At 38.5% G+C, this 16092-nt stretch overlaps 1 pseudogene; it reads left to right on the plus strand.

The window, feature by feature from the left end:
• The first annotated feature begins 6054 nt into the window (after positions 1 to 6054).
• Positions 6055 to 6655, plus strand: LOC101130497 (large ribosomal subunit protein eL19-like; annotated as a pseudogene).
• The last annotated feature ends 9437 nt before the right edge of the window (positions 6656 to 16092 follow it).

Genomic DNA, 16092 nt, shown 5'->3' on the forward strand with positions numbered 1-16092 from the left:
TCCAGAAACATGTGGATTAAGGGGATAACAGAATAACTAGATCACTTTATATACACCCAAGAGGGCACCCAAAAGTAAAATACAGGATAGGGAAATAGAATACAGCCATGGAATTCCTGTAAAATGTCTTTAACATCTCATTGAGTCTCTTCTGCAGGAAAATGATGTCAAAAAAGAGACAGAAAACAACATTGGCTTTTAGCCAAGTGTGAAGTTCTGTATTTAGTAATCCTGAATTTTCACAATAATCATGCGATTATTTAGCTTAATGTGGTTTCCTGAATATATAACTGAAAAGAAAAAAATGGATTCTGATCCACTGAATCCAAGAATGTATGAAATTCTAAAACGAAGTTGTTGTGCAAAAGCTTGGCATGAGTCTATTTCCCTAAATGAATCAAGTGAGAAGCAGGGAGGTTGTCAGGAAGTAGAGATTTTCTTTTTTTTTCTAAAGGAGCAAGCATATATTTAAATCCCTAGTTGGTTTAACTAATTGGTGTGGAGTGAAGTAAATTAGCGGCCCTAATGCAGACAGTTCAGAGTCTGACAATATGGGAGCATGTAGGTTATGATCTTATCCTACGTAATAGTGACTATGCCCTAAACGCAGATTCTGGAAAGAAGATAAAATAAGCATGTGTCCCTGACCTTAAGGAGAATCATTTCTAGGACACTGTTTCAGCCTTCTGCATATATGATTCACTTAACATTTGCCTACTTTTCAGAACTTAAAAAACAGGATTATTTTTCTTCAATGATAAAGAAAGGTTGAACCACTGAGATGTAATCTGCTACAGATAATAAGTGAAAAGGGCTAAATATGCCATAGACACTCTCCCACAATTCTTTATGAATGTACTCTGTGATTTATAATTGCTTTAAAGAGTCAGGCTCAAGGGTGGGGGTGGTGTATAGCTAGGGAGAAGTGGTCAAAGGGAATGCCATTCTTGGGGCAAGTGTCTCATTTCACGATTATTGCATAAGCTCACCCAGACGACACAGATATATAGAATGTCCTTAGAATAGAAAATCCTGGAATTGGAAAGAAAACAGTGGTGACCTAATCCAATCCCTCCCCATAAGCAGAAAATGACCCTGAAACATCAAGGGTTTTACAGCACTCAATCCCTCCAGTGATGAAGAGCTATTCCGCCTTTGACAAGCCCAAATCATTTTTGGGCAGCTGTGACTATGAGACAGGGCTACATTTTACACAATCGATATCTGCCTCCCTGTGGCTTCTCTCCATTGGTTTATTCCCTAGGCTTTCATCCAAATTGCTATGAAAATATTGAACAACACAGGGTCAGAGTCCTCCCCGCAGATATGCAAGGATCACCTGGTGAACACTCCTTGCTTAATCTCCTAAGGTTCCCCTAATTGTTCAGTTCTTTGTGGGAAAGCACCTCCCTGAACCTAAGGATAGTATCTGTGTGCTGCCTATCAAATGCAGAAGAGGGATTTTACAACCTATCAAACTCAAAAGAGGGATTTGGCAAGACCCTTCTGAGTGATTTCACTTTGGCTGTGAGTTATTAGCACTTCTCTTTTAAGTACCAGCAGACAATCTTTTCTAGAATTTGGCTGGGGATAAAGGCAGGGTGCCAAAACTGATTTCATATACTTCTCAATGTAGTCCACAGCTAACCCTAGGCCTACAAAAAAAAAAAAATTACATCTCAGCATCCTTATAAAACTATAATTATGCCACGGTTCCAGCATTTGAGAGAAAAACACTGATTTGACACTCAGTGTGTCCACATGGGACAAAATCTCTTCTGAGAACATTTACATTTTTAGTGATATCTTACAACATCTTAAAATAACAACAACAACAAAAATCCTTTGGTATGCAGGAGGACCAATGTTTTAAGATGGTGTTTTTTTAGATCTATTTCCATGGAATATGCATGTCAACCTCTGTTTTTTCTTCAAGCTCCTCCTTTGGCTTCAGTATCTCCATGCTTGCTTTTCCCTAAACTTCTCCGACTTTCCTTTGTTAGTCCCTTCTACTATATTCTCTTCCTACACTTGTCTGTTATTGTTGGTGTTTTCCTTATTTTCTCTACATTATTTCCTTCAGTAATATCTTCCCATGACTTTAGCAACTGCCAAAAAGTCAATAACTTCCCAAACCTGTATTTCCAGCCCTGACAGCTTCCGGGAGCCCACTCATGAGGAAAACCCCATACTCTGTCATCCCTGCCTTTGGATCATGCTACCTTCTTTATGAAAGGTCCCTTCCTCCCACCTTTCCTACTAGCATAATTTAACTCCCTCTCCATAGTGCAATGCAACATAAATGTCCATTCACATTTTTAATTGGCTAATACTTATCTCACTGCACGATACCTGCTATATGGATGCATATGGCTTATCCCTAAGCCATAAGCTCCTTGAGGACAAGAACTGCAGTATATCCACCTTTATATTTCTAGGACTTAGACTAATGCATGAGTTATTCTAGGGGCTAAATGAAATATCAGTTGAATGAAATAGAATATGAAATGAGTTTCTCACTAAGCAGAAGCATTGAGGTGCCGGTGCTTGCAACTCAATCACTGAATACATAAAAAGCAAGTGCTTTTTCGGATGGGTATTTGGTGTGCATGCTTACAAAGCATGCATGGTTTATCCTCTCAATGGCCTGTGCTTAATGCTCCCTAGGTACCCTGGGGCTTGGTAATCTTTGAAAGCACTGCACCAAAGTTAAAAGCCTAGCGAGCGTGCACAGATAATGGCATTTAAAGCTAGAACTTCCCCTTCCTGTTAGAATAACCCAACTAGCACATTCTCACAATAAAACAAAATATTTGTCAAAGTTCACATGATTTCTCAGTGAAATATTCTGCAAGCTATGAAATGTAGCCACCTCTAAATAAACATAGTAATGCACAGCATAGCATCCCAAAGTAAAACTGAAAATCAGTATCTTTTCAATGCAAATTAACATAGAGAATCTCATGTCCCACAGTACTTCCTGTGTCTTCTAAATTCCCATGATTAAATGTTCCAAGTGTTTGTTTAGAATGGTCTTGATGTTAGTCACAGTGTTACAGTGAGAACCATGATTTTTTTACAGAGAACTCCGGGATCTGAAGGAGCCACAGAGAGATGAGTGTTAGCAGGTGCAGGGACAAGATTTAAAGGTGGATGCTGAAATGATCAATGGAGCATTTTTTGTGTGTGTGAAAAAGAATGAATAGAAACATTTGTAATGAGATGAACAGCACAAAAACAAAGGCAACCCATAGAATATCATGAGAGAATATATCCTTCCTGGGAAGTATCACGCACTAATGGGAAACACATTTAAGCGAAAAAGAATGGATAGGTTAGGAACCAAGAACAAATGAGCTTCAACCATGTGCTAGGCATGGGCTGGGTGCTGCACACCGTTTGACACTGGACATTAGAAGAAAGCTGATCTAATACCTATTTAGTCTCTGTTTTTAAAATGAAAATACTTATTTTGAGATTAGCAGCTTCCTCTCTAATGAATCTTATGTATCCCGTATGAATACTTTGCAGCTATAAATGAAAGAAGCCAAATGAGTTTCTCTGTAATCACCCCACTTCCAACTCAGAGATTCTTGAAAATGATATCTGAATCACATCATTACTTGTCTTTTCTTTGAATAATGCATATTTGGATAATGGGCAAAGTAAATGTGCATAACATGGCAGAGGATGAACAAGGTTACATGAGTATAAAATATACTCATTAAAGAAAAAAAGTTTATCATGGAGGATCAGCAATATTGGATGGGACAGTAAAATGAATATGTACCTATATATAATTAGAGAAAGTATTTCTTTCATCTTTCTCCGTTCCCTGTGGCACTTAAGTGCACAAGAAATGTTCTTTGAAGTCAATGAGCACCGTCTACTGGATTTGGAGGACATGATGTTGGGAACAATTTAAATGGAGTTTCATTTTCTAAAGTACAGATGAATGTCTTAAGAATTAACAGTGTAGAACACGATAGGTAAAAATGAACAATGTGATAAAAACAAACTTGAACATGCTGCTCAATGGCCTTGGATTTCTAATAATTATGCTCTTTCTCTGAATCTCCTTAGGGCTCAGGCATAATTAAAATAGCAATTACTGACAACAGCAAGATTTTCTATCATAGATATATGAAATAACTAGCAGCAACATAAATGAGGATGAATGTAAAGATTATATTTAAAAGTTTCACATCATACTTCATAGAATGATAGCTTTTTTAAAAAAGTATATCTCTGGGTATATAATTTGCAAGTGCATAAACACAGAACTTCCAATTTAAGAATGCCCCCAGGTAATGAGAATGAGTGCTGCTGTCATATGACATTGGCAAGCCTCTGAAATAGTGTAGCACTGGATTTCTTAACTTTATCTTGCCAGGGTTCAGTGATAAGAATGGAGGGAAATCCATACCGGGACACTCTTACAACACAGCCCCCAGGGCACCATGCTCAACCCCTGGCACAGGGTGACATGTCTGATGTTGCTCTGCCAAATTCTCCCCCACCTCACACTTTTTCTCCTTCCGAAGAGTAGAGTTACGAATGTCTAAGATCAAAGTCACCATCATCGCCTGCTTCTAATCAAGAAATTTCATTGTTTTCTGGAACACAGATAGATCCCAGTTCTCCCTCCAAAGGGACACATTTTCTAATCAGCTTGTCACTATTGAAAGCACCAGCATCCTTTACTCCACACATCTTTCCAGCTGAGTTGTATGCACAGGTCGATATCATTTCATGGATAGCATGAGACCAAGCCCATTTACGGATTTACAATAAACATTAAAGAATATTACCATGGCTACATACATGCGGAGAAAGTACAGACACTAAATCTCCAGCCAATTGTCATTTCCTTTTATAACAACTTGGTGGTCGTGCAAATTAGTATAACTCTTGAATGCCTTTAAAGGAGCAGATATGAGTTTAGTGGGAGTTGTGGCTCATTGACTTTAGCGGGAGAATATGACTCAAATCCTCTGAGTTTTATAAGGTGATGAGTTAGTTTAGGTTAAAGCAAACCTTGGAACATAATTTGATTGATTTTTCCTCTATCAGTAATGGATGATGCTTGATAATCACTTTCTGCCTATTATATCAATAAATCAACTGCAATTCAATTTTAATCTGTAAATAAAGTTAAATCAGGGCTATGAGCAAATTACACGCCTGCATTAGCTACTTAGAGGTGTCATTACTGTCTGTGGTTATTGAGCCGAATGTAGATATTTGAGCTTTTAAATTCTAGTTTTAAAGAAGCTGAGATAAATTTCTTGAATGTTCTTACAAGAAACACCATACACTCTGAGAAATTTGTACCTGCCTGAAATTGCAAACATAAATTATACGATATCAGAACAAATAAGGATTTCTAGCTTCAAGCACCAAGTGATATTATCTTCAGATTGTCAGTAGGCATGCAGGGAACACAATATAGAATGAAGTTGAATGCTCCTCATGGAAAAGAAAAATGGGACAATAATCCCATCTCGGCTTAAGAAATTAAAGCTAGGAAAAATACCCAGTGTGTCAACCTGCCGTGTTGTGCTGTGCTCACAGCTGGACTCCATCATATGGGCAGTCTTACGGCACCTAGCACATTATGAGTGCTCAATAAATATCACAGAATGATATTAACCAGTGCAAGGCACCACAGGCTCTAAATCTCTAACATAATGGGACGTGTCTATATGAATGTGAAGCACAGCAGGCTGGATGAAAGCAAATGTCAGCCCAGGAGATAGAAAGGAGACCGGCCAAGCCTCTGTGAGAATGGTGAGAGATAGAACCACCCAGAAACAATAGTGACCACTGCACTTAGTTCTGTTTGTGTGGACAGATCAATTCCTCAGCCTTTTGTGACTGAAAACAACTAAGAAAACCAGAGTGTAATTTTATGCCAGTCATGTTTGACTCACTGCACCTTTGTGACAAGGTACTGAGAGGTAAACATTCCAGAATGATAACTATTTTCCAGTTAATGGGGGCTATAGAAAGTCATGCATGCGGAGCCCTTTCCTCATTCCTTTCACTGCTGCAGCCACAGCCATGAGTATGCTCCGGCTTCAGAAGAGGCTCGCCTCTAGTGTCCTCCACTGGGGCAAGAAGAAGGTCTGGTTGGACCCCGATGAGATCAATGAAATCGCCAATGCCAACTCTTGTCAGTAGATCTGGAAGCTGATCAAAGATGGGCTGATCATCTGGAAGCCTGTGACTGTCCATTCCCGGGCTCAATTCTGGAAAAACACCTTGGCCCACCAGAAGGGCAAGCACATGTGCATAGGTAAGCAAAAGCATACGGCCAAATGCCCAAATGCCAGGGCAGGTCACTTGGATAAGGAGAATGAGGATTCTGTGTCGGCTGCTCAGAAGATACCATGAATCTAAGAAAATTGATTGCCACATGTATCACAGCCTGTACCTGAAGATGAAGGGGAATGTGTTCAAAAACAAGCAGATTTTCATGGAATACATCCGCAAGCTGAAGGCAGGCAAGGCCTGCAAGAAGCTCCTGGCTGACCAGGCTGAGGCCCGCAGGTCCAAGACCAAGGAAGCACGCAAGCGCAGTGAAGAGCGCCTCCAGGCCAAGAAGTGGGAGATGATCAAGACTTTGTCCAAGGAGGAAGACACCAAGAAATAAAAGCTCCCCATTTGTCTGTAATACAGGCCTCCATGATTACATAGATCAGCCATTAAAATAAAACAAGCCTTTATCTGCAAAAAAAAAAAAAAGTCATGCATGCATATTCTGAAAAGGAATATGTATGTAATTTTATCACATGAATAAAAGTTAAATCACCCATAATGCCTGTTAAAAACCTGAACTTAGCACAATTCTGCTCCAAATTAAACTTGAACAAGACTTCCTACAGATTTTAGGATATTAATCAGAACTTAAAAGATCTGGACAGGTATTGAACTTTGAAGATAAATGTGATTTTCTTATATCTTGTTTAACTTTTGTGTTGTCAAAACCACTTCCCTCTTTGAATGAATTGTTTAAGTTATCAGGCCTTAGACAGGTTTTGTTTGTTTCCTTGGTTATATTATAGGGAAGAGTTGAGGAAAATAGAGCTCACCAGGATACTGGGCACCGACGTAAACACACTGAAAGTCTAATTCCACTAGTAAAGCAGCCAAGAAAACAAACACTGATTCATGTGCAGAGTTCACAACACAGGATAAGGGGAGCTTAAGCAAAGCAAGGAGTGGACTTAAAGGGGATTCACATTGTCTGCATCTGCTTTTCTGACTCATGTGTTAATATAGGTTCAGTGGGTAAATCCTGAATGTATTTGTTGGAGATGTGTTTTTTATCTCAGAGTATGGGAAAAAAATAGTAGAAAGAAAAGAAATAATTACATATATTTACACACACATATATGCATATATTATGTATATATGCATATTATGCAGAGAGAGAACACAAACATCTCAGATTTAGTGATTAAATAAATTGGAAGGTTCAAGTGGCTCACTCTGCAACATACAGGACAGTGTATCTAAAATAGCTCTAGGTCAGGCATGGTGGCTCACAACTGTAATCCCAGCACTTTGGGAGGTTGAGGCAGGCAGATCACTTGAGCCAGGAGTTCAAGACTAGCCTGGGCAACATGGCTAAATGCTGTCTCTACAAAAAATTCGCCAGACATGGTGGCACACGCCTGTCAGCTACTTGGGAGGGTGAGGTGCGAAGATCACCTGAGCCTGAGAGGTCAAGGCTACAGGGGGCCATGATCATGCCATTGCACTCCAGCCTGGGTGACAGGGTGAGAACCTATATTAAAAAAAAAAAAAAAAAAAAAAAAAAAAGACAGTTCCATCCACCTTACTTCACAGAAAGTCCTGGAGTTGCAGCCACTAAGTTCATATTCAGACTCTATTATAAGTCTAGCCTTCTTTCCGAATCTAATCAAAATAGCCAAAGCACCAAAACAGCATTTTCAGGATAAAATTTGAAATAGTCTCATAAGAAGGACCCTAGAGCCATGCCTCCTGAATTGTCACATTCACTTAAGATTTGGTACTGTTTTAGTATCAAGTATATTCTGTTTTGCAGACTGGGATACTGTTGTATTAGTCTGTTCTCACAGTGCTATAAAGAAATAGCTGAGACTGGGTAATTCATTAAAAAAAGGTGTATTGGCTCGCAGTTCTGCAGGCTGTACAGGAAGCATGATGCTGGCATCTGCTCAACTTCTGAGGAGGCCTCAGAAAACTTACAATAATGGCAAAAGGTGAAGGTGGAGCAGGAACATCTTACATGGCCAGAATAGGAGGAAGAAAGAGAGGGAGAAGGCACTACACACTCTTAAACAACCAGATCACACCAGAACTCACTATTGCAACAATAGCACTAAGAGGGATGGTATTGAACCATGAGAAACTGCCCCATGATCAAACCACCTCCCACCAGACCCCACCTCCTGCAGTAATCCTGAGGATTACATTTCAACATGAGATTTGGGTGAGGACACAGATCCAAATCGTATCACTGCTAGAAACCAAAGCTTTACTAAACCAATAGCAGGGCCTATCAAACTCTTTTACTTTTTCATTATTCAGTGGGAAGAAGGTGAAACCCACAGACAGTAGAATAACTCCACCATTCACACTCGTTTCCCCAAACCATTCAGCAAATATATGATCCATGCATCAGAATCAGTCCCCAGCTCTGTTAGTACCTCTCCCTCCACTCCCTGCAAATCTTAGCCACCAAACCCATCCCTCACAGTCCTACCTCTCCACAATGATTCCAAGTGTTGGGTAAATGTACCATTCTTCAAAATAAAATGGGCCTTCCTCTTACTTATGGTAATTTTCAGTTAACGATCATGTTGATTTTGCCATAAAGTTGCATAGTTTTAACTAATTTCCATAGTTTTAACTTTTAACATAATTTTGGAAAACTGATATTTAACAAATTCATTCCTATTTTGCTTATCTGGCATTCCTTACCCTGATGAGCAACTACAATTTATATTCAAAATCTCATATTCTCTTCCCTGAGAAAATTGCCATATAAAAATAATCAATATACAGTCTGCTTTCAGAGAAAAGAATATGATAATGCCCTCTGTTTCAGAACACAAGCCACCTATCTTTGTCAAGCATGGAACATTAACAAAAGTAGAAATGTGGAATATTGGCTAGCACAACCTGAGAAAGACTCCTAATTTCTCTTTACCATTAGATAAGTAGACTCTGACCTTATCCCCTGCAAATGATAATGAGTAGAGGATATTGAAATCTTGGACACCTGTTGTCCAGATGTTTCACCACCACTAGAAATAATGATGTCTTACTAAAAGCCAAGCTGATAGATAGATATTTACTTCCATTGTTTATTGTAAGGAAAAATAAATAAGAGTAATAAATAAGAGTAATTCTTATAATAAAAAATGGAAGTAAATTATATACTCAGTAAAGGCACAACATGTTATTTCCAGAGTTATGGAATTTAAATGGAAGAGCATTTGTCTAAAGAGCATCTTGTCTACTATAATATGCCTGAGGAGTAGTGGTTCATCCTGTCTATGGTAGGAAAATACTTCCCAAAAGTCAATGATACCACGGTACAGCCTTAATCACTAGAAGTACTTTTCTCTTACCAAAATGTTAATGGTAGTTACCCCTATGGAAGTGGGATGAGGTAAGGGAAGCAGGGCTTTCACTTTTACATTAATTGGATTTTCCATAATGTATTAGTCTGTTTTCACACTGCTATAAAGAATTGCCTGGGACTGGGTAATTTATAAACAAAAGAGGTTTAATTGACTCATAGTTCCACATGGCTGGGCAGGCCTCTGGAAACATGCAATCATGGTGGAATGCAAAGGGGATGCAGGCACCTTCTTTACAAGATGGCAGAAGAGAGAGCCAGGGAGGAACTGCCAAATACTTTTAAACCATCAGATCTTGTGAGAACTCACTCACTATCACAAGAAAAGCATGGTAGAAACTGCCCCCATGATCCATCACCTCCCACCATGTCCCTCCCTCAACACGTGGAGATTACTATTGGAGATGACATTTGGATGGGGACACAGAGCCAAACCATATCACTTAATAACAGTATTTTAGTTTATAACTCAAATAAGTACATAACAAGTGATTTGAAATCTGATTTCATTTACTTTCCTTGTTTTACCTAATAAGGGGCCCAAGGGGCACAGATGAAACTCTTTCCACTTCATTGCTTGAAGACAGAGATCAGGATACCCTCCGTCTTTGTTTCTTTATAACAAACAGTCTCAGTTCCTCCACAAGACATTTTGCTGGGTACTGTTGGGAGAAAATTCTTCATGGATCTCCCACATTTGCGCACACCTTGCAAGCAGAGACACCAACTGCCTTTCTTCCTGACAAATTTTTTCAACAATGTTTGTGTAATGAAGAGTCTTAGAAGACAGAAATAATGTCTCCCTCTAGAACAAAAGAGGCAGACAACCTTATTACCCGTTATAATAGATTTGGTTTTCCTAAGCTTAGGGTTCCCCTCCAGCAAAGCAACCTACTGTATGTGCAGATGTCATCTGGCCCTCTTTGTATTGCCCTATAGGTATTGAGGCTTGGGGGACAGATGCCAGAAGGTCTGTAATTCTGGGCACTACTATTACTATGAATAATAAAGTCTTTTGCCTCTGACCCAAGAGTTTCCTGCATTCTTCCAACATCTATGAAACTGCATCAGTCTAACTAATTAAAATCTCAAGACCTTTCACAGGTTTTTACACATACTTTAGAGAGTTGAGTTGAAAATATGTTCCTGTTCTTGAGGAGATTATAATCTAAAAATGTCAAACTTGTAAATTTTTGAAATACATATAATTGGATAAGCTTAAGAGTGTATTTGAATACTTTCAAAAATAAAATATAAAGAAGCAGAGTTATAATGGTCATAAAGTCTACTCAACAAAGAGTAAAACGAAGTCATCAGATACATTAAGGATAAGGGAACGTCCTATGATCATGAAAGGTGTTTTTCTTTCAGTTGTATAAACAAACTTGAAGGGTTTTAGAGATGGCAGTGACATTTTACCCCCATAACCTGTAACTCAAAAGTTCCCGATATAGTTTGGATATTTGTCCCTACCCAAATCTCATGTTGAATTGTAATCCCCAATGCTAGAGGTGGGGCCTGGTCAGAGGTGTTTTGATCATGGGGGTGGATCCCTCATGGCTTAGTACTGTCTCCATGATAGTGAGTTCTCATGAGATCTGGTGATTTAAATGCATGTGGCACCTCCTTCCCCACTTTCTCCTACTCCTGCCATGTGAGACACCTGCTCCCTTTCATCTTCCACCATGATTGTAAACTTCCTGAGCCCCACCCCCCACAGGAAGCCAAGCAAATGCCATCACCATGCTTCCTATAAAGCCTGCAGAACCACGAGCCAAATAAATCTCCTTTCGTTTTAAATTACCCAGTTTCAGGCATTTCTTAGTAGCCATGCAAGAAATGGCCTAATACAGCTCCTAAACAGTTTGCCTTTTATGTTCATCTATGGGGTATTGATGAGTCCTATCATAAAAAGGTTTTCCTCACCTGCTGAATCCCCTGGGTCTACCAGCGTCTATTTTTATCACTCCCTCCTGAAGCCATGCCCTGGGCTCAATATATTGAGGTGCTGATACAGCAACAGCTGATTTCAAAGACTTGGAAAACTTCAATTCAATCAGCTTTACCACTGCTGAGACATTTGCCTTCTTCAGCCAGCACTTGCGGAACTCAGATTTCTTAAACTAATTGAGCACTTAATATACAGCTATAAATTAATCACATTGAAATGGTGCTAATTATTTCATTAGCTCCCAACCAATCCCATCTAAATAATCACTTATTAGGACTCAACTGCTAAATTTCTTTAAGTATTGATTAAAATGTGCTATAAATTACATATGCAGATAACATTTCTGTGTAATTTTCTGGAAATCCATGTATATAATGAAGGAGTGTGTGTGTTTCCGATCAGTTTTCTTTTCTTTTTTTTTTTTTTTTTCCTGCAGCATATACAGCAGTAACTGCAATCCATAGCCACATGAATAAAGTAAGGTCAGAACAAATTTTCATCCCACCAGTCCCAAGGCAGACTGATGAGCAGAAAAGCTCTTTGCTCTCCCTTTTCCCCCTCCCCCCCGCCCCAAACATCTTGACTGGCAGGCTGGTAGATAATCCTGTTCAGAGCTAATGTGTACTAACAGGATTGAGGGAAACTGACTTAAGAGGCTTGCATCTGGGCCAGGACACATCGTATCGATGCCATATTTAAAGATGTTCCCTCTGTTCACCTCTGTGAAGATAAATGTCTGAACATTGAGCTTAAAAGCAAAAAGGGAGAGAGACACTCAGAGATGGGTGATGAATTGTCAAACTGTGGAAAAGAGCTTTCACCAAAGAAGCATGTTTGCTTTGTACAGGGCGGGGAGTAAAGAAGAAATGGAGAAAATAATTAAAATGCTCTTCCTTCTCTAAGCTCTGTTAGCTGGAAACCAAATTCTTAATGGGTATAGAGGAAGCTCAGCTATTTTAACTCATGAAGACGAGCCCTCTTGAGCAACAAGAATAATAGAATTCAGCCTCCTGTGCCCAGTAAAATAGGCCAAAGGCCTGGCTGTGCAATTCATTTGGCAATTCATCAGCACTATCCCATGTAAAAGCATCTATAATCATAAAATGCTATTGCAATCTTTTATCAGCATTTAACCTGATAGTCACTCTTTTCTCAAGCTGGAGTATAAGAATCTTATGAGTACGGAACTGTCTAATGCGTCTTTGTTTTCTTCCTCTGCAAGGCTTAGCTCTGTCTTTTCATTAGGACAATTTCAACTAGTAAATGTTCATGTGATTTGCTAATGACGTTTGAGAGTTTAGATAGTAGCCTAATGGTGGAATTCAAGCTTTTAAGCATGGGAATTTAAAGGTGAAGATATGCCCTTCTCTTAAAAGCCTAAAAGCCATCAATTATCCATTTAGTTTGCCCAAGCACAATTTTGGAGCCTAAAGAGACAGACAAAAACAGGTGACCTAGGACTCTGGAAGTGAACGTGAAGGGACACCAACATCAATACCCCATAGTTTCCAAGAGGTCTGGATTCTGAAAATATACCGTTCCACTCTACTGAGTTGCAATGAAATGTGTGTGTGTGTGTGTGTGTTATCAGAAAATCAGTGTAACACTAATCTTAAGGTATGACTCTGCAATAAGCTGAACTACCATATTGTCAGAGTACCTATGAACTTCTTGTATTGTCTCTGGATAAAGCTACGTGACTTGTTTTGCAGTTCTCTCAGTATCCGTATTTGCTCTCCACTTTGGTGACTTTTTTTCAAAGATCTACCACTCTGCACTTTATTTTAGGCACTGCATTTAAAAGTATGTATCAAAGGGCAACATGCCAATGCTGCCAATGACATCAGACAAGTTACAGCATAATTATATTTTTCCACAGGTGAAAAGTTGATCATACTGTAAGCTTCATGAAAGCAGGCACTATATGTTTTCTTCCTTCTTGAGAAGGAAGCACCTAGAATTGTATCTGACATACAAAAGACTCTATATATACATAAATGAATGAAAGAGTAATACCAATTCTATTGTATTTGTTATTTTAAAAGCCTTCTATTAGTCTATTTTGCCAGATAGATTTTGCTATACCTAAATTGTCTTGAGAGTGTCTCTATGTAAGGAGTTTCTTTTCTGGAATTCCTCCAAAACATGAACCCTCTGATTCTGACAACTTCAAATATCTTTAATGATTTCTTTAAAGAGCAATAAAACGACCAGCTACTAAAAAGGAGATAACTGTACCAACTCTTTTTGTGAATAGACTTAGCAAGCATTTAAGGAGCCTTAGCGTCAATCTTCCACAGCTAGATTTATAACACATTCATTCTATGAATCCCTTTGACTTGGATCCTAAAGCCCCTAGGCACAATTTTGCAGGGAATTCCTATGACATGCATACATTAAACTGAGAAGCAGGAGATACAATTCTCCTAGAGGCTGGTATTCACCTACTTTGATTATTCTGCACAGTAAGACAGGTTTGGTTTGTCAGGTCATTATCTGATGGATATTGCCAACGATAGGAAAAAAAATACAGGGCAAGGGGGCCTTAACATTAAATAAACTGAAACATATCCAAGCCATGGAAATATTTTATTAAACTAACAGTAAAAACTAGAGTTAGTGTCTTCAGCATTCATTCCAGCCTAACCACTGAATATTCATTTGTGCCTTTTTTGGGACATTTAATGAATCTATGCTTTATGAAGAAAATGACATGGTAAAATGAGCTACTAGATTTTTCATTTTGCCTTTGAGATTGGCAGAGTTATTTTTTAAGGTCCTCAGGTCTCCCTGAATAGGTAACAATTTTTAAAAAGACTTGAGTGCATGAGCCAAATGTGACCTTGAATAAGCTCCTGTCACAGTTCATCTCTTAATAATACACAAATCAAATATCTTTACACCTGTACAATTTTTTAAACATTGTTTTGATATATATCCCTTGACATGCATATTTGCAAGCCCTTCAGCACTCCCTCCAAAAACGCTTTACAATTAAATGTAATTGTAAATGAAATCAAAGGGTCATAGAAGTCTGTGGTTGGTAGATACCATGTAATCATCTTGCTAATCGTCCCTTCCACTGGATGTGTCATTACATAGCAACCCTGACAAATTCTGCTTTAGTTTCTCCACATATGGGGAACTCAGTAGCTAGCAAGATACACTTCATTACATAAGCAGCAGTAGATATGAAACGATTATTTCCCATTAAAATAACTTCCACTTCTGCATCACTCCATGCAGTTTGCACTGCATTTTCACAAACATCATCCCATTCTAGCCCCATGACACTATGGTCAAGTAGGAATCATTAATTCTAATTTCCATGTAAGAAAATTGAAGCTCAAAAATATATAAATACAAAATTCTAATAAAATGGTCTTTTCACATTTCAACCTATGTAATAAAACCAAGTATAGATCTGATAAATATATGCCCTTGGGATCTGTCTTCATTTGCTCCAAAATGCATCCCTGGCTTGAGGCAAATAGTGCTTATTTAGATCTTGATAAGGCTATAGAAGTAGCACCTTCTTCTGCTTAGAGAGATCGGGGGTATAATTGTTACCACTGGAATAAGCTGGTGCTAGAACAGCTGTTCCCACAGAAACCAAGATGGTTTGGCATATTAAAGATCCATAAAGAACATATTAATGACATATCATGTCTTCACAACTAAAGATACTACATGTAAAACAGTAAGCTGAGTAATGGAAAACGCCCTTTTGAGAGGATTTTTTTCAATAATTTATAAAGCAACAGGCAATAAATGGTAACTCAAGTGCAATCATCATCTTAAAGTAAACTTGAAAGAGTAGATTCTATATTTTATAGTATTTTCCATCACCATAGGCATTCTTGAATGTGTAAGTACTGTTCTACCATTCAGCCAGGAGCTACATGTAAGGAGTCCAGTCACAAGCTAACTGATTTTCCATCTTAGGATACAAAAGAAGTCACTTCTTCAATTAGAGTACAATGACACTAATGAATGCACTCTGGTTGTTCCCTTTCTTACAAGACTTTCTTATCTGGCAGCTCCAGTGATGTGATGAGAAGGCGATTTGCAAGTCTGATTTGGAAGTTTTTTTGATCACAAGAGACTAGGGAGTGTAAAGTCTCTGCTTACAGTCTTAGGGACATTACAGAAAATTAGCTCTGGTAATGTATTGAAATTATTCAAATAGAAATAGACTCTTAACTTTGTGATCCTTCCTTCTTAACTTGCACAAGGACTGTGATGTAAATGAGAACTCTTATGGTTATTCTTTAGAGACTTCTGTTTAGTAACTGAATCTCTTTGAATTTTGCATTATACAGCTCTCTCTGGTCAGTGGGCGGGAATAGACATAGAGATATTTTCAGGGCTTCAAATATTCTATTCATTTCCTTGATGAATTTGAATCAACAGTTCTAAACAAGTTTTAATAATCAATTGGCAAGATTTGTATGCAGAAAAGCTAACTGCTTTACTTTATCATTTTGTACATATACATGACACC

Source organism: Gorilla gorilla, chromosome 19, assembly GCF_029281585.2.
Source record: "Gorilla gorilla gorilla isolate KB3781 chromosome 19, NHGRI_mGorGor1-v2.1_pri, whole genome shotgun sequence".
NCBI lineage: Eukaryota > Metazoa > Chordata > Mammalia > Primates > Hominidae > Gorilla > Gorilla gorilla.